General features: G+C 44.8%; 1 protein-coding gene across 1 annotated transcript in view; it reads left to right on the plus strand.

Annotated features, from left to right (window-relative positions):
- The window catches only part of LOC146860809 (sperm-specific sodium:proton exchanger-like), a 5538638-nt gene that overhangs the window by 4357752 nt on the left and 1159972 nt on the right, over nucleotides 1–20914 (plus strand). The window lies entirely within an intron of this gene.

The raw sequence follows: 20914 nt of genomic DNA on the forward strand, positions 1-20914 counted from the left end.
GCAGGGGTGATGGGCAACATAAGCCCTGTGAGTGGGGGTGGCAGGGGTGATGGGCAACAGGCCCCATATTGGTGGGGGTGTTAGTGGTGCTGGCCATGCAACCCCTATGGTGGGCTGTTGTTAGTGGGCAGGATATATATCCCCTGTGTGTGTGTGCCATTTTGCGGGTACGTGTCGTTTGTTTATGTGGTAGGTGTCTGACTTACCGTCTGCGCCGTCGGCGTCGGCGTCGGTCCCTGATCCGGTCATAGATGTAGAGTACTGGTATGAACTGCACGATGGGATTCATGATGTGTTTGTGTCGTACACGCTGCTTGTTGCTCCGTCTTGTACCCGCTGCAAGCTGTTCCGTCTCGTAGCCGTGTATTGATTTGTGGCGCGAATCATAGCTGATATGCTTGTTTTCCGGATGCTGTGACATGCCATACGTGACGACCCGTCCGGCGCATAGGAAGTACGCTTCATACTTGTCATGCCGGAAACTGCTATGGATACTGCTTTCGGGTGACACAGGAGTTACGGCTCGTACGGAGAATGGGTCTTGATTTACAGCCTACGTGTCGGTCGTGTTTTTGGCAGTTATACGCATCGTACTTCCTATACAGGATGGACCGGCTCCGGGTACGTATCGGTCGCAGGGTAAGGCTACAGAAAGCTGTCCGACCGGCAATCGGAATTGGCCCCTTAATGTTGATGTTAAAGTGCTTGCAAAGATCCTGCCATCCAGATTGTGCTCGGTGATCGCGAAACTCGTACATCCCGACAAGTCAGGGTTTATGCCCCACAGAAGGACACAATTGAATCTGCGTTGTTCATTTGGGGTGCTGCATGTAACAGTAACTGGGCCTCAGGAGGCAGCAATGGCGATCTTGTTGGGCATGAAAAGGGCCTTAAATAGTATAAAATGGAATTATCTGTTTGCTGCCCTATTGTGGTTTAGATTTGTGCCAAGATTCTGCAGCTGGGTCCAACTTCTGTATCACCAGCCATTGGCAAGCTTCAATGGAACAGTCTCTCGTGTTTTTCCCTTAGGGAGGGGCACCAGGCAGGGGTGCCCTCTCTCCCCGATGCTCTTTACACTGGCTTTTGAGCCGCTCGCAGCCTGGTTATGGTAGGATCCTTTGGCGAGAGGGATGAGCTGATGTGGGAGCTGGAAATAGCGTATATCATTATATGCAGATGGCATAATGCTCTATCTGACCAAGCCGGCCTCCTCCGTACATAAATTGCTGCACATATTTGATCTCTTTGGCAGCTACTCTGGCTAGCGCATTAACTGGTCGAAGTCCCTGGTCTTTCTGTTTGCAGGCGGGGGTAAGGCTCTGTTTGGGAGGTTTCCAGAATCTTGGGCTGTATATTACAAGAGAAGCCCCTGGACTATTTTGACAAAAATCTCCAGCCACAATTAGATAGGTTGAACGGGGATGTGAAACACTGGGGTATGCTCCTGTTAACTCTGGTGGGAAAGGCACTACTATATAAAATGATGACACCCCGTGATTGCTATACATGTTCCAGAACACGCCTTACTGAGTTCCTAAAGACTTTTTCAAGAAGGTGGAGGGTGGAGTTTGTATTTTGTTGTGGCAGGGTGGAGCACCACGAATAGCACTGGCCAAGCTGCGCAGTGGGGTCTACTAGGGTGGCTTGGTAATCCCAGACATCACTAAATACTATTGAGTGACCCAACTCCTTGTGATGAATGAATGGGTATTTGCATTTGCAGACATACAGGAGATGGCATATTGCTTTGATAGGCAGATTATGGGGGGGAAAGGATACAAGGCAATGCTCTACCAAAGGAAGCTGCATAGGAGGTTGCCACATCATACTCAGGTAGTAGTTAAGGCATGGAAAGGGGCTACTGGCTTTTTGGGGTGGGAGATATTAATGACAATGACCCCCTTTGGTGCAGTGACTTTCTCGGACAGGTGAAGGGGCTGCAGGTCTTCTCCAAGTGGGAGCGAATGGGGATTGAACACCTGGGGGATGTTTGGTGCAATCAGGCCAATTTCACATTTGAAACCCTAGGGCAAGAGTATGAGTTAAGTGAAAGGGAGGAGTTTATATATCTCCAGCTGGGACACTCCCTGCACAGCATATTTGAGAGGGTGAGCAGTTGCCGGAAACCTCTTCCCTGGAAGATCACATGTTAATGGACCATATCCCTGGTAAGACTATATCCATGATATACTGTAAATTGCTCAATAATTTGCAAGATGCCTGTGGGGCACTGAGGGAGGCCTGGGCAGAGGCCCTTGATGGTCTAGACGACGATGATTGGCAGGAGGCCCTCAGGAGGTAGAAGTTTGAGTGCGATTTTGCTTGGTTCAGCTGCGGGTTCTCCATCACTCCTATTATTCAAGGTCCAGGTTGATGGTAATGGGGAGGTCACCCACTTTTTTATGTCTGAGGGGCTGTGGTGGAGAGGGCACTTTCTTGCATATTCTCTGGGAGTGCCCAGCATACAAATGTACTGGGGTGTGAAGTACCGGGGATTTTAGGACCCCAGCGGTGCCAGGGATAGCACCCTATGACTTCGGGTTATCCTGTTGCTGTAGTATTATAAAAGACGCTCTCATGGTAATGTAACAAAGAACTTGGCAGAAGAAGCTGAAATATGAAAAAGACATCTTTATTAAACTCAAATGAGTGAGACTACGTCGCACAGAAGCCTTAGCAACTGAATGAGGCAGTCTGCAGAACAAAAACCAGTCTTCTATTTTATACAGAATATTACGCTTTGGGCAACACCGCCCCTGTTTTACAAGTGGTCATTCACATATTTTGGCTTCAAAGAAAAGGCAGAGTCATGGTGACAATCCCACATTCCTGTTCAACCAGCCCACAATTATTTACCCAGCGAGGCTCAGATCCCACATCAGATATCGATAGGCCCCAATAAACATGAGCATCTCCTGTTTGGGAAACAAGACATAAAGCAGGAACAGTCAGGTGTGAAAGAGATTAGCTGGAGGCTCGTGTTTAATGTAAAGGCTTTATGGTGTGTCAAGCCCTGATGCTAATCACAGGTGGCCAGAGGACGGGGAGCTCGTGAGACCGGACTGACCTGGGGCAGCAGAGCCAAGCTGCCCAGGTCACGGAGAAGTCAAAGGAAGGCACATGTGCTCTAAAGGCCCGTATTTGCTTCATAATATGTAGCCTATGTGAGGGCAACCATAAGATGGCCACCGCTCTAAGATGGAACCCACGTAGTGATGTATATTATCGTATACGTAGTGCATTTATCAATGAAACGTTATATAAAGCACTTGTACATACCGCATTGGCCATTCGCGGTTTGCTAATACCGGAAGAGACAGGGGTAGGGCCCTGTCTCCTACGCGGTCCCAAATTTTAAAGTACCACAGACCCTCCTTTTGCCCTTACATAGGCAACAACCATACTCCTATCAATCCGAGTCCAGGTCTACAGACATGAAGTCATGGAGATGTTGCTGTAGCATCATCCTATTACTTAGCGACTCTCACGGGACACGTCTCCTTACACATGTAGTAGCACAAAGGCCACATATGGCAGGACAAAATAAGGAATACCTCTGTCTGTAGTAGGCGGCATAAGATCACACACCCAATAATTAGTGATGTTCACTACTAACTAATGTTGATGCAGAAGCTGTACAAAAGAATTGCTTACGAATTCTAATCTTTTAACCTGCCCATGTTCAGGATAGGGTGAAAAGAATGCAAAGAAGCAGTAGTAGGAAAGGACATAGGTTGGGAAGCGGGTGCAGAAGTCAATGGGGTAGAGTAAAACAATCCCACCCATAAATGACAACGTCATGTTTTAAAAACACTAGAAAACACGTTATTAAGAACATATAGGCAACGGGAGAAAGTAGTGACCACTATTACAAATTAAATAATAATTTTTCACAACCCTAAGCAGAAAGCAAGTCCTAAAATTATCTAGTAACACCTTTAGGGCTCCTATGCATTTTATATGTTCAGGTGAAACAGTGGTGACCCTCATCAATGCTCTGAGGTGAAAATACTCTTTCCACAGAAAATGGACTTTATTCTGCTTTTACTTACAGAATAGTACTTTAAAACAATGCCAGCAAAACAATCAGTCTCCTTAACACCTACTCTATACAATCACACGGAAACCTCTTGTGAAACCACCTTTGCCCAGAGTCCGTTCAAAAAGCCTCTCTGGCAGGCTTCTATTGTCCATCAAATCTTCTTCTGTTGTTTTCTTTTGCATGGGCCTCTTCATTCAACCCTTACATGAGAAAAGTACTGCTTAGTTGGAGTGCCCTCCTGGCAAACACCCACAGCTCACTCGAGAGTCTCAATGTCTCAAGGCAGTGCACCTGTGTTTTTCCTCTGCTGCAGACACTATAAATAATATGCTCTTCATTGGTCATGGGCACAGATCATCTTGTGCAGACCCGGGACCATTCTCAGGATCCAACACTCATCATTCGGTGTCAGAGGACGCTCAGGCTGCTCTTTCATGGGCCCTAGAATTAGTGCCTTTTGTCAATCTTGGATCCGCCGGTGCACTGCACTTCCATTGGAGCAAAGGAAAAGAGGGGGTGTGTGTGGCCAAAAACTCAGGCCAAGAGGCTCAAGGGACTGCACACTGTCAGAGGTTACCAGCACATGACAGGCGCTCTTGTGCACTGAAATTCTGGTTCTGTGGCAAAACCAGCTCCTCCTTCTTTTCTGATGTTGAACGCCTTCTGATGAAGCAAGTGCGATGCTTTAAACAGTTCATTGTATAACAGGGGGACTGCAAACAGGTGGTCTGTGAGTTTCAAAGGAGTGGCCACACGCCATGGGACAATTTTGGTCTAGAATATACTGTCATTCTCAAAAAGCAATACAAATATAAAGACAGTAGGCAAAACAGTGTCTCTAATCTTTTCAATTTGGTTTCCGTGTGAGATCCTCCATCATCTAAAGGTAGATAACTACACGAGAATTCTATCTAAATGGATGTCTTCACATATGGTGGCATTGTCTAACGGGGCAAACACATTTTTTTTGAATGATTACATCTAGGTGTTCCTAAATTCCTTATCCAGAACATCTCAATAGAGAAATCACATGGTACAGATTATCATGGGCATGTAGAAAACTTTCACATCAGGCGCAATATGCATACACAGGCTAATAGTCAAATATGCAAACAAAAGACAAGAACTAGAGGGTCCTGATATTTGCATGATTAGAACACATCTGATCCCACCAAAAATTAAAGCAGCAGGAACAAAAGGGTAAAAACCACATTAAAAACAAGCATTTGCAATGCAATAGGTCTCGCATTCACGCGAGTTTAAGCTATTGGCATTGTAAATGACACTGCCTTTTATTTAAATTTTAAAAAAGAAAACAAAAATAAAAGGCATTGTTATTTGTAATGTGAGTAGCTCAAACTTGCGTAAATGCGAGACCTATTGCATTGCAAATGCTTGTTCTGCAAATGTAGAGGGGAGTAGAATTACGTGTTGTCAAGTAGAGTGGAAATATGCAGAGTGAAATTATGATGTGTGGGGTGAAATTATGTGGCATGAAAGTATGTTGAGTGGCTTGGAACTGTGTGGCATGGAGCTGAATTGTGAGATGTGGAATTCTTTGGCGTGGTGTGGCATAGACTGCAATTGTATGGAAATGAATTATGTTACCTGGAGTTAAATTATGTGGCATGGTGTGGAATTAAGGGATGTGGTGTGGAATTAGTTGGCATGGCGTGGAGTAGGATTATATGGTGTGGTGTGGAATTGTGTGGCGTGGAATTGTGTGGCATGGAATTGTGTGGCATGGAATTGTGTTGAGAGGAATGGAAGTATGTGTCATGGAATGGAGTGGAAATATGTGGCATGGAATGAAATTATGTGGTGGACTTGAATTATGTGCCGCTAAGTGGAATTATGTTATTGAGTGGATTCATTAATAGTGGAGTGGAATTATGTGGCATAGAATTACGTTCCATGGAGTGTAATTATGTGGTATGGCATGGAATTAATTGGTGTGGATTTGTGTGGTGTGGCCTAGAATTGTGGGGTGTTGAGGGAAATTGTGAGACATGGAATTGTGTGGCGTGGTATGCAATTGTGTGACATGGAGTGCAATTCTGCGGAGAGGAAGTATGGGGGTGGAGTGGAATTATGTGATGTGGTGTGGAATTATGGGGTGTGGTATGGAATTATGTGGCATGCAATTGTGTGCCATGGAATAGAATTATGTGGTGTGGATTTATGAGAAGTGGAGAGCACTTTATGTGGCATGGAATTATGTGGAGTGGAATTATTTTGCATTCACTGAGATAGACATGTTACTGTGTGGCGTGAACTACAATTATGTGACGTGGTGTGCAATTGTGTGGAGAGGAATTCAGTGCCGTGAAGTGGAATTATGTGACATGGTGTGAAATCAAGTGGTGTGGCATAGAATTAGGTGGCAAGGAGTGGAATTATGCTCCGTGGAGTAGAATTATGAGATGTGACATGGAATGGTCTGGCCTGGAATTGTCTGGTGTGGAATTGTGTGGTGTGAAATTATGTTGGTTTGGGGAGATTAAATTTAGGTGGTACAGTGTGGTACAATGTGGAATTATGTGGTATGGAGTGGAATTATGTCTCATGGAGTGGAAATATGTAGCATGATGTGGAGTCGTGATGTTGCATGGAGTTAAATTATGTGGGATGGAGTTGAATTGTGTGGCATGGAATTGTTGGGTGTTGACTAGTGGAATTATGTGGTGTAGAGTAGAATTAGGTGGCGTGAAATTATGTGGAGAAGAATTGTGTTGCATGGAATTGTTTGGCATGGTATTGTGGGGCATTGAGAGGATTGGAATTATGCGACATGGAGTGGAATTATGTGGCTTGGATCGGAAATATGAGGGTGGAGTGCACTTAGGTGGCATGGAGTTGAATTGTGTGGTTCAGAATTGTGTTGCATGGAGTGTAATTGTGTTGACTGGAGTGGAATTGTACAACGTGGAATTGTGTGGCGTGAAATGCAATTGTGTGATGTGGAGTGCATTTGGGGGACATGGAGTGTCACTGAGTGGAGTGGAAATCATATAGCATGGAGTGGAATTATGTGACATGGTAATGAATTGTGTGGTGTTGAGTGGAATTACGTGCCGTGGAATTATGTGGCATGGAGCCGAATTATGTTGATTTGAATTGTGTGGCATGGCATTACATGCCATGGATTGGCTTTAAGTGGCGCAGAATTTTTTGGCATGAAATTGTGTGGTGTGAAATTGTATGGTGTGCAATTGTGTGCCATGGAGTGAAATTTTGAGACATGGAATTGTGAGGAGTGCCACTGTGTGACATGGAGTGCAATTGTGTGGAGTGGGATTAAGTGATGTGGAGTGGAATTATGTGACGTGGTGTGGAATTATGTGGTGTGGAGTGAAAGTGTGTGGCATATAGTAGAATTATGTGGCATGGATTTATGTGATGTGCAATTGTGTCGCATGGCAAGGAATTGAGTTGAGTGGAAATATGTTGATCAGAATTATGTGGCACGAAAGGGAAGAGGCATTATGTGACAGAGTGGAATTATGTTGTAGGGAGTGAAATTATGTGGCATGATGTGGAATTATATGTTGTGCACTGAAGTGGAATTATGTGGTATGGAGTAGAATTATGTGGCATGGAATTGTGCGAGTGGAAATTTGTGGCATGAGTGGAATTATGAGATGTGGAATTGTGTTGCATGGAACTGCGAGGCCTTGAGTGGTGTGGAATTATGTGGCATGGGGTGAAATGATGTGGTATGGAGTGGATTGAAAATAGGTGGAGTAGAATTATGTGACTTGGAGGGGTAATATATGGCATGAAATTATGTGGTGTGGAGTTGAATTACGTTGCGTGGAACTTGGTTGCGTGGGATTCTGTGGTGTGGAGTCGAATTGTGAGACATGGAATTGTGCAGCATGGAGAGCAATTGTGTGGCATGAAGGGCAGATGTGTAACTTGGAGTGCAATTGTGTGATGTGGAATGCCATTGTGTGGAGTGGAGTCATGTAGGGAGGAGTGGAATTATGTTACACTTTGTTGAATTATGTGGTGTTCTGTCAAATTATGTGGCACGATGTGGAGTGGCATTATGTGATGTGGAGTAGAATTATGTGACATAGAATTGTGTAGCATGGCGTGGAATTGTGTTGCATTGAGTGGTGTAAAATTATGTGGCATATAATAAAGCATAATTATGTATAGAGGTCATTTAAGTGCCTGCTGCTTGTTTACTCTGACAGATGGTCACTTGAGAGCAATGTATCGGAGTTTGGAGCTGATCAATAACGTGTCCACAGGACCCAATGTGTTCTCGGCTCAGAGGGGAAACAGCAATTAAGGAGGATGTCTCTGTCTCCCTTCACGCCCAGGGAGGAGGGAGATGCGAGCAGAGCATCAAAGGGCTGGGTGAGAAGGGAGGGGGGGAATGCAAGGGTCAAAGCGGCGAAAGTGAAAGTAATCGAGCAGAACATCAAAGGACTGGGTGAGAAGGGAGGGGGGAATGCAATTAGCAGAGGAGCAGCTGTGCACGTGCATGTGATCTCGTGCACTCAAGGTTTAGGCCAGCCAAAAGTGTGGGTAGCACTTTGAAAATCCCACATATAAAATGTCTCTTCGAGCCTTTGGCTCACGAGACCTAAATAGACATTGAAAATTCGTCATGTTCAAAAGGGTAAACGTAAGATATCTCCTATTGATATGGAAAACTTGTCTTTCTATAATATTGAGTCAGTTAACCAGTCAGGCTGGAAAACATTGAAGCAGGCCTAAGGAAAATTCTTGGAAACCAGTCTGGCCATACAAAAGGGAATTATACATAAACATGCAGTCTGGAAGTGTGTACCTGAACAATACACCTACAATAATAAATGGGCTGACTGGTGAAAGGAATACGGAAAAGGGAATTGGAACTAGGACACAACTAAAATCCCCAATAACTAAGCATGATGCGACATTGGTCAGGGGAGAAGCAACGAAAGGAAAAAAAAAATCTATAGGAAGACCAAAAATTATTTGGGTGATAGTCAGGCATGTGACACAACACCAAGAGTACGGGTGATACACAAAGGCCAAAGTTACATACATTTTAACTCTACCGCTGGCGGCTACACCATATACGGTAATCTTAGGTAATGTTCCAGTTCCTTCTTCAGGGAAAAATGAAAACCTAGTTTTCTTTTAAGGAACAAAAGCCATAGGCTACTTAGGAAGCAAAACATCATTAACTAATGTAATATAGAAATTAGGCCACCTTGAGTCACAGATCTATAATTTCATCCTTAGGTCCAATCAAGGATACATAAATGTAAGGCTGCCTGTTCCTTTAAGGGAAAGGGCAGTAACGTGACTAACTACAGGTGACACACTTCGATCCTGTATATCTCTTTCATTTTCCTTACCATTATAGCCAAATAGACATGCACTGGTAAAGTGTTGTCTCTCATGTTCACAGCATGAAATATCATTAGCTGTGGAATTTAGTAACCAGAACAAGTTCAACCAATTGTTGCGTAGCGATGGGCATCGTCATGACCATCCCCTCACAACACAGGTAAACTTGTAATAGTATCAAAAGCAGCAACAAAAACAACGAAAACATGCAAAAAAAAATAAAAACCGCACAAAACGTCAAGCCATTAGATATACTTGCTGTATATCAAACACAAAAAGCATAGGCAAATTTTAATAGCATATGTGAGTAAGCGGTGACACACAAACACCATGTCATGTACTTTATGCACTGTAAAACTGCAGCCCAAAACCCAATATTTGGGCCTGTTTAATTTGTCAGGTTTAAAATCCTTACCCTCCTTTTTGACAGTAGATCCCCAGTCAATGGAAATCTGCTGTCAAACATAACTTTATTGTCTCTCTTCTAACATACAGGACCAGCAAGAACAATTCATGATAGGACCAAATACACAAAAATAAATTTCCATTACTTAACTGTTACCCTCTTGTCAGTCCTTGCAACATCCAGCCACTTTAAGTTTTACCTTTCTAAAAATAAAAATCGTTACACTGACACTCCATATTAATTTGGCACCTACAATTTCCACTGTGAAAAATAATTCTTAATTGGCAAAATCGCTTTAACTGAGGCATGTAGCCTTCAAAATTTTTAGAAAAAGGCTGCATCTTGTTTTCTGTCTAAGACTTAATGCAACACTTCGTTTTCTGTTAAATAACACAAATGTATCAGTTCTGCAAAGCATTTAACATGATGTTTGGGCTTTCAAAGAAAACCCCTTTTCTATATTTTCCCTTTGGAATTAAGTTCTTTAGTTTTAGTGATGTTGTTATGGAGAAACCTGAAACCCCAGCTTTAGAGGCCCGTGTAGCAAGGTCATTCTGCATTCCACAGAGGCAAGGCCCTAATTTAAAAGGTCATAAATGTCAACTCCATTGTTTACGGCAAAGATAGCATCTCAGCAGCATGACCGAGCCAGCCTCTGCAGCTCTCCCAGCCCCCAGCTTCTGCCACTCTGAATTTGTCAAAGCCAGAAGGCCTTCCTAATTCCTCCTAACTTTCAATAATTCACTCTATTTTGAAAAATAATTTCTCCTTCTTAGGCGCTAAAAAAAAAAATTATCCCTATTCCCAGATTGTTAAACTACATGTACTGTGAATAATTCACAAAACTTAATAACACACATACCAGTTTTTAGAATAAATGCTTGTTGCAATCCTATGCAATGGTACACATTTCATCAACTTTAAATTAATGAACTTCTCAGTAGGCCCGGCTGAAGTTAGAACCTTCAACCCTGATATTAAAACAAGCCGTTGTACTGGCATATTAACTCATTGAATCATAAGAAGGCACAACCTGTAAATATATATCAAACCTAAATGTATGTATTTACTGAAGCCTGAGACACTTTAAAAAGTACTCTGAATGAAAGAAAATGCAGTTAAAACAGCGCTTTTACCCAAATTCGACTTTGATATTTTAGGCATTAAAAAATGAGTATCCTACAATTTTCTTGCATAATATGCATTACCAGAATGTCCATTACATAACCCATGAGTCAGGCATTGGAAATAATAACTTATACTTTATAAAAATGAGCTTGTTTGCGCCTGCGCCAAGGGAAAATTGTACACACGAATGCTTGCCATTTTAGTGATGCAACACAACTCAAATCAAATTTTAATGCTAGGAGATCATATTATGAGTATTAAGCTTTATAAATATCAAAAAACGATTTTGAAAAGCACTTATTTTTTTTAAAATAATTTTTCCATGATTAATAATTTTATTTAAAAAAATCCCAATTATTCGTTTTTGTGATAATTCCATGTATAAAAATCAAGCTGCATCTCTTGCCTATCATTTTGGACACATTACCTCACAAGCCTAAGCGCATAAGCCCAACTTGAAACGCGTCACATTTTTGCGCCACTTTCATTTAAAAGGACGGTTATGCAAAATTCCACCCGTGTTTAACTGGGAAAGTGCTGGCTGAATGAACATTCCTATCAAATATACTGCAGCCGAAAAGTTTGCCTGTGAACATCTAATACAATGCATCTAAGGAAAATGCTGTAAATTTATTTACTTTTGCAAAAATAGATAATTTCGTTTTTGGGGCCTTATATATATCTACTGAATGTGTTTCTAATTTTATCCTTTAAGCATTTAACGGCCGTTTTGTATATGTTAACAAACGCTCATTCTACAAATTAAAGAGCACCATATAGCTATTTTAGCACGTCACATGGTTCATTTCTGGATTTCTTTTCTAAGTTTATACTTGATATTAATTAACCAGCTATTTACTTAACAGACTGAAAACATCAGAAGACCCACAAACACACATTGAGCTCATTTCAGACATAAACGGAAAGGGGGTCAAACAGACAATACAGCGCGCTTTAGCCATTTTTCATAAATAGCGCCGTCGCAATTTACTTACAGAAGTTGCACTAATGAGAAATCCACATAGACATTTAAACACACAGTTGACTTACAAATCAATACGCATGACAGAAAGAAAGAACAGCTCACAGACTATACTTGAACCAAACCATTTGCAAATACTAGTTGTAAGTCATATTTACAAGAAACGCTTCTCAATAGTATTCCAAAAGGCTGCATAAACAGCCCAACAGACAGATGTATGTCCAAGAAGTAGTGAATGCGCTCAATTCACTAGCTTTGCCTAGCAGAACACCACACAAAATCGTTCTGCATATCTTTATTCATAAAACTGCGCAGAACGAAGGATCCTTATTTTGTATTATGTCATATTTTAATTCCCTGGGGGTACAAAATCACCAAGGAAGAAATATGTTTTCAAATCTAACCGTTTTTAACTATGGTACCTTCCAAAAAAGCAACACATTTTTCCATGTGAGCTTACAAACAGGCATGTCAAAAATACTGCGGAAAACGCAAGTATTATAATCAAAATGGTGCTTAAGGTATTTTTCGTACGTGCACCGTTCAACTAAACCAAATGGAGAAATATCTCCTCATTACCTGCCTACACAAATTGCAATTCGCATATCAAACCTATACAAATCAAAAATTGGCCAACACAAATTTCACAGTTCCAAAGCTACATTTCAAACTTGCTAAGATCAGGCATCTTATAGCTCACTAATCTAGCTTCTAACTTCAAGGGTTTATCTCTACCAATATACTCGCAAATATGCGAGACCCTTGGGTATGGTAATTGCAATGACCAAATCAACAAACCAAGAAACCAACCCCTCGGCTTTGGTAATTGCGATAACCAAATCAAAGACAAAGAACCAAAGCACTTATACTTAATTCCTATTTTTACTAATCAAAAGGTTATCCAGATTCTAACTGTCAAGTTCTACATAACCAAACGTCTTTTATAATACTCACGCCAAAAAGGGTTTTAATCGGGAGTGACATCTTTTGGAGAGTCAAAGTCAGAAAGATCAGAGATATACTGGGCTGCAGAGACAAAGAATCCCCCAGAATACCTGCTTAGTGGATTTCTGTCCTGTTCTCCCCAGTAGATTTCTGTCCTCTGACAAGATCGCTCCTCCAGATAGTCACTTGTATTGATGCCGCGCTGTCGGGCGCCAACTGAATTGTACCGGGGATTTTAGGACCCCAGCGGTGCCAGGGATAGCACCCTATGACTTCGGGTTATCCTGTTGCTGTAGTATTATAAAAGACGCTCTCATGGTAATGTAACAAAGAACTTGGCAGAAGAAGCTGAAATATGAAAAAGACATCTTTATTAAACTCAAATGAGTGAGACTACGTCGCACAGAAGCCTTAGCAACTGAATGAGGCAGTCTGCAGAACAAAAACCAGTCTTCTATTTTATACAGAATATTACGCTTTGGGCAACACCGCCCCTGTTTTACAAGTGGTCATTCACATATTTTGGCTTCAAAGAAAAGGCAGAGTCATGGTGACAATCCCACATTCCTGTTCAACCAGCCCACAATTATTTACCCAGCGAGGCTCAGATCCCACATCAGATATCGATAGGCCCCAATAAACATGAGCATCTCCTGTTTGGGAAACAAGACATAAAGCAGGAACAGTCAGGTGTGAAAGAGATTAGCTGGAGGCTCGTGTTTAATGTAAAGGCTTTATGGTGTGTCAAGCCCTGATGCTAATCACAGGTGGCCAGAGGACGGGGAGCTCGTGAGACCGGACTGACCTGGGGCAGCAGAGCCAAGCTGCCCAGGTCACAAAGAAGTCAAAGGAAGGCACATGTGCTCTAAAGGCCCGTATTTGCTTCATAATATGTAGCCTATGTGAGGGCAACCAAAAGATGGCCACCGCTCTAAGATGGAACCCACGTAGTGATGTATAATATCGTATACATAGTGCATTTATCAATGAAACGTTATATAAAGCACTTGTAAATACCGCATTGGCCATTCGCGGTTTGCTAATACCGGAAGAGACAGGGGTAGGGCCCTGCCTCCTACGCGGTCCCAAATTTTAAAGTACCACAGGTGGGGTGACTCAGACAATGGTGGCTGTGTTGGCCCAGGAGGTACCACTGGATGGGAAATGGCTCTTGTTAATGATGACGGGAGAGACTGTGAGAAGTTATTTATTTATTTATTTATTTAGGAGCTTATAAAGCGCACTAATACCCGAGGGTGTCCTGGCGCTGAAATGCTGATTAACCCTGAAGACCGAGGACCTAATCCCTAAATAGCCAGGTCTTCAGCCCCTTCCTGAAAGGCATAAGTTGGCCTGATGTATGATGTCACTAATTCTAGTGTACACCTTATATCAGTCCAAACAACCCTTATGGTGATTGGTTGTAAAGTCAACCTTATAGACCAGCTATCCTAGTGGTAGCATGGACAAGAGCAGTCTTAGGCTAAACTCTGAATGGCATGTGAAGCCAGCTGTGATACCATATATAATCCCTTGAATACCAAATGAAAGGACACCACAACAGATATATATATAAAATAAAGTGTATTTATTCTAGTCAAACCCTCAGCACTCTTTATGAGATTAGAGGTAAGTACAACACAGTCTTATTTAAGCATATATTAAGTCACACAGGTAAGTAATACAGTTAGGCCCTAGGGGCCACGCAAACCATATACTAAAGAAGTGGTATAAGGACCACTGTCACAGAAATAGGATAGGCCTAGGCCTAAGGAATCGCTGGGGCTACACTACACTAGCAACAGTTAGGAAGTGGGAGGCCCACGGGATTCAGGTGCAGAGTGGAAACACTCACGCGTAATGCGTAAAAGTCGATAGAATTACTAGCAGTTAGAAATTAACAGTTTAAGGACACTTCTGAAGCAGCTAGAGAGTCGAGACTCCGAAACTAGACCCTAGGATAGTCACTACCCTTGTGAGCACCGAAGTACCCAAGTTACCTAGCCCACGGACTGCGGGTGCATAGGTGTGAACTTGCGTCGGGTTTCGTCGTGGACTTCTATGGATGCCTGAAGGAAAGTTGCTGACAGGCAGTCAGTGAAGAGTGTCCGGTGGATCCCAAGGCTGGGATCAAGAAGAGAGGATACCTGCAAGCAGAAGGGACAGAGTCAAGGTTACTAGCCAGTGACCACGTGGAACCAGGAAGGAACCAGGCGATGTCGTGAAGATTGCAGGTGAAGGTGAAGCTTGTCGCTGCAGCCACGGGGACCAGGAGATGTCGAGGATGACCAGGACCAGGAGGCGAGCTGTCCCACAAAGGCTCTTGCTGTCGGCGGCGTCGAAGTCGAACTAGGACTCACCAAGCCTTGGCAAGCGGAACCCACGAAGAACGGAGGACTTGCTTCTGGTGCAGACCAGGAAGGTCTGGGGTGCTTCTCTTTTGCAGGGAAGCGGGAGCGAGTCTGGAGGAGCCAAACCAGCAGTGAAGATTTCAGGGAGCTTTGTCACAAAGGCCACTAGCCAACGGGCAAGCAACTGGACAGACGCAGCAAGCAGGAAAATGCAGGAGGGCCCCACGCAGGACTCGTGGAGTGTGGGGGGCTGGTCTTCGGTGCAGATGGTGCTTGAGGTTGGGGCTTCTCAATCCCCGGTGCACAACTTCAAGGGTACCTCAGAAGCTGCGCTGGAAGGTACTAGCCACTTTTCCCAGGTAGCCGGTCCCACGTCTCTCGTCGCCTCCACGGATCTCAGCTCGGCTGTGGATGTGGATCAGGGTCGGAAAAGTCTGGAAGTCAAGGCTCTGGTCGGGCTCGGCAGTCGGTCCCTCGTAGAGCTTCAGCAAAGCAAAGGGTAGTCTCTTGATGGTGCCTGTTTGCACAGGGTAGCCACTCCTTGGCCACAAGGGAGATTCTTCAGTCTTCTTCTTTCGTCGAATGTCGAAGGTCCAGAGTTTCTGTTCAAGTTGCAGGTTCAGGATAATCTAATCTCCTGGGGCCCAGCTACCACTCTTATCCAAATCTGGGGGGCTGGGTTACCTGCTAGGTCACGCCTTATGGGTGGGACCCGGGAGGGGGGTGGTTACACCCCCTTCCCTTTGTCCAGTTTCGCGCCAGGACTGGGGCTGGAGGGCCCCAGCACCGGTTTGAACTGGACTATGCACGGGACACCTTGTGTGCCCCAGGCATGTCTCATTCTTTTCATCCCTCCCTGCCCCAATACACTAAGGCCTGTCTGGGGTGGTGCTCGCACCTCCCAAGGCAGGAAACCTATTGTCCAAGCCTCCCTTGCCGGGATCACTCCCAGCAGCAGGAGGTCAGACTCGTGTCTGTGGCAGCAGCATCCATTTTGTGATGCTGGGGCTCTGGTTAACTTTAACCTGGTAAGTAGGTTACAACATGTCTTCTCCCTCTAGAAGGGAGGGATAATATCCCCATCCTCAGAAATGGGATGGGGGTATTATTCCAAAGTGTTAGACACCTTACACGACATGTTTTGATAAAGCCAAACCATAGTTACCATAACCGTTTAAGATTATAAGGCACTTTAAGAGTATATGGTAGGCTATATCATAGAACAGCTATAAGGACATGGCTCCGAAAGCTGCAGACAGGCTCAGCTCATGCTAGAGCACCATCTCACATGTTACCAAGCACTCTGCCTCCAGGATTGTTAAGGCCTGCCATAGGAGTGGCTGATAGGTACACATGTGTCTATATGTAAGTTAGGTATAGGAATACTACACCTAAGCAAGGGGTGATTACACGACCTTGCCCCAGCTGAGTGATTAGCCAGTTGTGTCATAATGGAAGGCCAGGCCAGGGGTGGCATAATACATGCTGCAGCCCCTGGTAGGCCTAGGGTACACCTATGCCCTGGGTACCTAAGGTACACTGTACAGAGGCCAATAAGGTGACCCTATCCAACTGGGTTATGCACCTAAAGTACATAGTATCAATTTAGAGAGAGAACAGCAGGGCTGTGGGTGTGATTAGCAGGCCCACAGCCACATCTAAGTCGAAAACCAGTAAAGCAAAAGCAAAAAGTGGGGGTGAACATAGAAAGCAGACCCTACTCTCCTACACAACCCCGCACCAAACTTAGGGACAATAAACTAACCTTGACCAGTTGAGTCTTCATGTTCTAAGTGGAAATATCTGGAGAGTCCATCTGCATTGGCATGGTCAGTCCCAGGTCTATGTTCCACTGTGAAGTCCATCCCCTGTAGGGAAATGGACCACCTAAGAAGTTTGGGATTTTCACCCTTCATCTGATTTAGCCACAAGAGGGGCTTATGGTCTGTCTGAATCTTGAAGTGAGTGCCAAACAAGTATGGCCTCAGCTTCTTCAGGGCCCAAACCACAGCAAAGGCCTCCCTCTTAATAGCTGACCAACGTTTCTCTCTAGGGGTCAGCCTTCTACTTATAAAAGCAATGGGCTGGTCTTGACCATCTATATTCAGTTGTGAAAGAACAGCTCCCACACCTAACTCAGAAGCATCTGTCTGGACAATGAACTCTTTGGAGTAGTCTGGACTTTTCAGAATAGGTGCACTGCACATGGCCTGCTTCAGGTCATCAAATGCTTTTTGACAGCTTACTGTCCACTGAACTTTCTTTGGCATTTTCTTGGAGGTCAAGTCATTAAGTGGTGTCACAATGGACCCATAGTTCTTAACAAACTTTCTGTAGTACCCAGTCAGGCCCAAGAAAGCTCTGACCTGAGTCTGGGTAGTTGGAGGAGTCCAGTCCTTTATGGTCTGGATCTTGCTCTCCAGTGGTTGAACCTGACCCCCACCAACCAGGTGGCCCAGGTATACAACCTTGCTCTGCCCTATCTGGCACTTAGTGGCCTTGATAGTGAGGCCTGCCTTTTGCAGGGCCTCTAAAACATTCCTCAGGTGGACCAGGTGATCCTCCCAGGTGGAGCTAAAGACAGCAATATCATCAAGATAAGCTGCACAATAATCATCCAACCCAGTAAGGACTTGATTCACCAACCTTTGGAAAGTGGCAGGTGCATTCTTCAAACCAAAGGGCATTACCACAAATTGATAATGTCCTCCTGGGGTCGAGAAAGCAGTTTTGGCCTTTGCACTCTCAGCTAGTCTGATTTGCCAGTAGCCTGCTGTCAGGTCAAATGTGCTCAAAAACTTAGCAGCTGCCAGTCTGTCAATGAGCTCATCTGCCCTAGGTATTGGGTGGGCATCTGTCCTAGTGACAGCATTGAGACCTCTGTAATCCATGCAAAACCTCATCTCTCTCTTACCATCTTGGGTGTGAGGTTTTGGCACAAGGACCACAGGACTAGCCCAAGGGCTCTCTGAAGGTTCAATGACTCCCAGCTCCAACATCTTTTGTACCTCAACTTTTATGCAGTCCCTGACATGGTCAGGTTGCCTGTAGATTTTACTCTTCACAGGCAGACTGTCACCAGTGTCCACCTCATGGGTGCACCAGTTAGTCTGACTTGGGGTCAGAGAGAACATATGTCTGTAGGATTGCAGAACCTGTCTGCAGTCCTGTTGCTGATGGACAGTGAGGCTGTCAGAAAAGACCACACCATCAACTGAGCCATCATCAGGGTTCTGAGTCAACAGGTCTGGGAGAGGGTCACTCTCTTCCTCCTGCCCCTCATCTGTAGCCATGAGTAAGCCCATGTCTGCCCTGTCAACATATGCTTTCAATCTGTTGACATGAAGCACCCTGTGGGGGCTTCTGGGAGTCCCAAGGTCCACCAAGTAGGTGACTTCTCCCTTTTTCTCAACAATAGTGTGGGGTCCAGACCATTTGTCTTGGAGTGCTGCTGGGGCCACTGGCTCCAACACCCACACTTTCTGCCCTGGCTGGTAAACAGTCAGCACAGCCTTTTGGTCATGCCAAGCTTTTTGGAGTTCTTGGCTTGCCTCAAGGATTTTAGAAGCCTTCTTCATATACTCTGCCATCCTGGAGCGGAGACCAAGTACATAATCCACTATATCAAGTTTGGGTTGTCTGAGAGGTCTCTCCCATCCTTCCCTTACTAAACATAGGGGTCCTCTTACAGGATGCCCAAACAAAAGCTCAAAAGGGCTGTAGCCAACCCCCTTTTGTGGGACCTCTCTGTAAGCAAACAGAAGGCAGGGTAAAAGGATGTCCCATCTTCGCCTAAGCTTGTCTGGTAAACCTTTTATCATTCCCTTTAGGGTCTTGTTGAATCTCTCAACAAGCCCATTGCACTGTGGGTGATAGGGTGTGGTGAACTTGTAGTTCACACCACACTCTTTCCACATTGCAGTCAAGTATCCTGACATGAAGTTGGCCCCTCTGTCAGAAATTACCTCCTTTGGAAAGCCCACTCTGGAGAATACTCCAAGCAGGGCCCTTGCCACAACAGGAGCTGTTGTGGTCCTCAGGGGAATAGCTTCTGGATACCTGGTGGCATGGTCCACTATCACCAGTATAAATCTGTGCCCAGATGCGGTTTGTGGGTCCATTGGTCCTACAATATCTATGCCCACTCTTTCAAAGGGAACCCCCACCACAGGTAGTGGTATGAGGGGGGCCTTTGTGGTGCCACCTGATTTGCCACTGGCTTGGCAGGTGACACAGGAGCGACAAAACTCCTTAGTATCTTCTGACATATGGGGCCAGTGAAAGTGAGGGACAGCCTGTCCCAAGTCTTGTTCTGGCCTAAGTGTCCTGCAAGGGGAATATCATGGGCCAAGGTAAGAAGGAAGCCTCTGAACTTCAGTGGTATGACCAACCTCCTGGATGCACCAGGCTTGGGGTCTCTAGCCTCTGAATACAGTAGCCCTTCATCCCAATACACTCTATGGTACCTTGAGCATTCCCTGCAGCCTCAGCAGCAGCCTGCTGTCTGAGGGGTTCAAGAGAGGGGCAGTCTAATTGAGCCTGCCTCAGATCTGCCCTTGAAGGTCCCCCTGTCCCAAGAAACTCAACCTGATCAGGTTCAAGTTCTTCTAGGACAGTTCCTTCAGGGCTCTCAGAATCATCCTCCTGGGAGGGCTGATCCACCACCTGAGGCAGGGGGGAAGGCACAGCCTTAACCCTACTGCTCTTTCTCTTGGGTTGTGACTGGTCCATAGTTTCAGGATCCAGCACTTGTTCAGTGGTGCACTTTTTGGCCTGTGACCTGGTCACAGCAAGGACATGTGCATCTATCCCCAGCATTTCTGCATGGGTCCTATACTCCACTTCAGACCAAACTGAAGTTTCAAGATCATTGCCCAGTAAACACTCTACAGGAAGGTCTGAACTAACAACAACTTTCTTGAGGCCAGTTACCCCTCCCCAGGAGAAATTAACAATAGCCACACTATGGGAGGTAGTGGCATTGCTAGCGTTGGTCACTAGGTAATTCTCACCTAGTATGATCTGTCCAGGGTCCACAAAGGCAGGTGTCACCATTGTAACACTAGCCCCAGTGTCCCTGTAGGCCTGAGCCATTCTTTGGTTGATAAAAGGAGTCTGTCTGTACTTGCCCAGGTTACTGGGGCCTACAGTAGAGGACAAAGCTAAGTCCCCATCACAGATCAGAACAGCCTGAGTAGGTATTCTGACTAGGCCAGAATCCTCCTCAGTTCCCAGGGTTAACCCTACTACACCCTTTTGCTGGGAACCACCACTTACAGCTGGACTAGGGGGTAAAGTTGCCTTAGGGGCAATGGTGGCTGGGGGCTTATCCTTTTTGGTGCACTCACTAAACCAATGTGAGTTGGACTTACAGTAGTTGCACCATGGTTTCTTTTGGCCAACTTTCTTTTTATCCTTTTTGGGACCACCCTCCCCCTGAGCCTTTTGGGGGCCTGGTGAAGACTTCTGGTCTTTTTGTTTCTGATCATTACCCTTCTGGTCTGCCTTTTTCTGATCACCGCCCTGGTTCTGGTTTTTCTGCTTAACTCTAGTCCTGACCCATCTATCTGCCTTCTTTCCCAATTCTTGGGGAGAAGTCAGATCAGAATGCAGGTGTTGATGCAGTAGCTGGTTTTGACAGTTGTTAAGGATTTGTTCTCTCATGATCAAATTATACAATCCTGTATAGTCCTTAACCTTACTTC

The sequence above is a fragment of the Triturus cristatus genome, chromosome 3_1 (genome assembly GCF_964204655.1).
Source record: "Triturus cristatus chromosome 3_1, aTriCri1.1, whole genome shotgun sequence".
NCBI classification, from domain to species: Eukaryota; Metazoa; Chordata; class Amphibia; order Caudata; family Salamandridae; genus Triturus; species Triturus cristatus.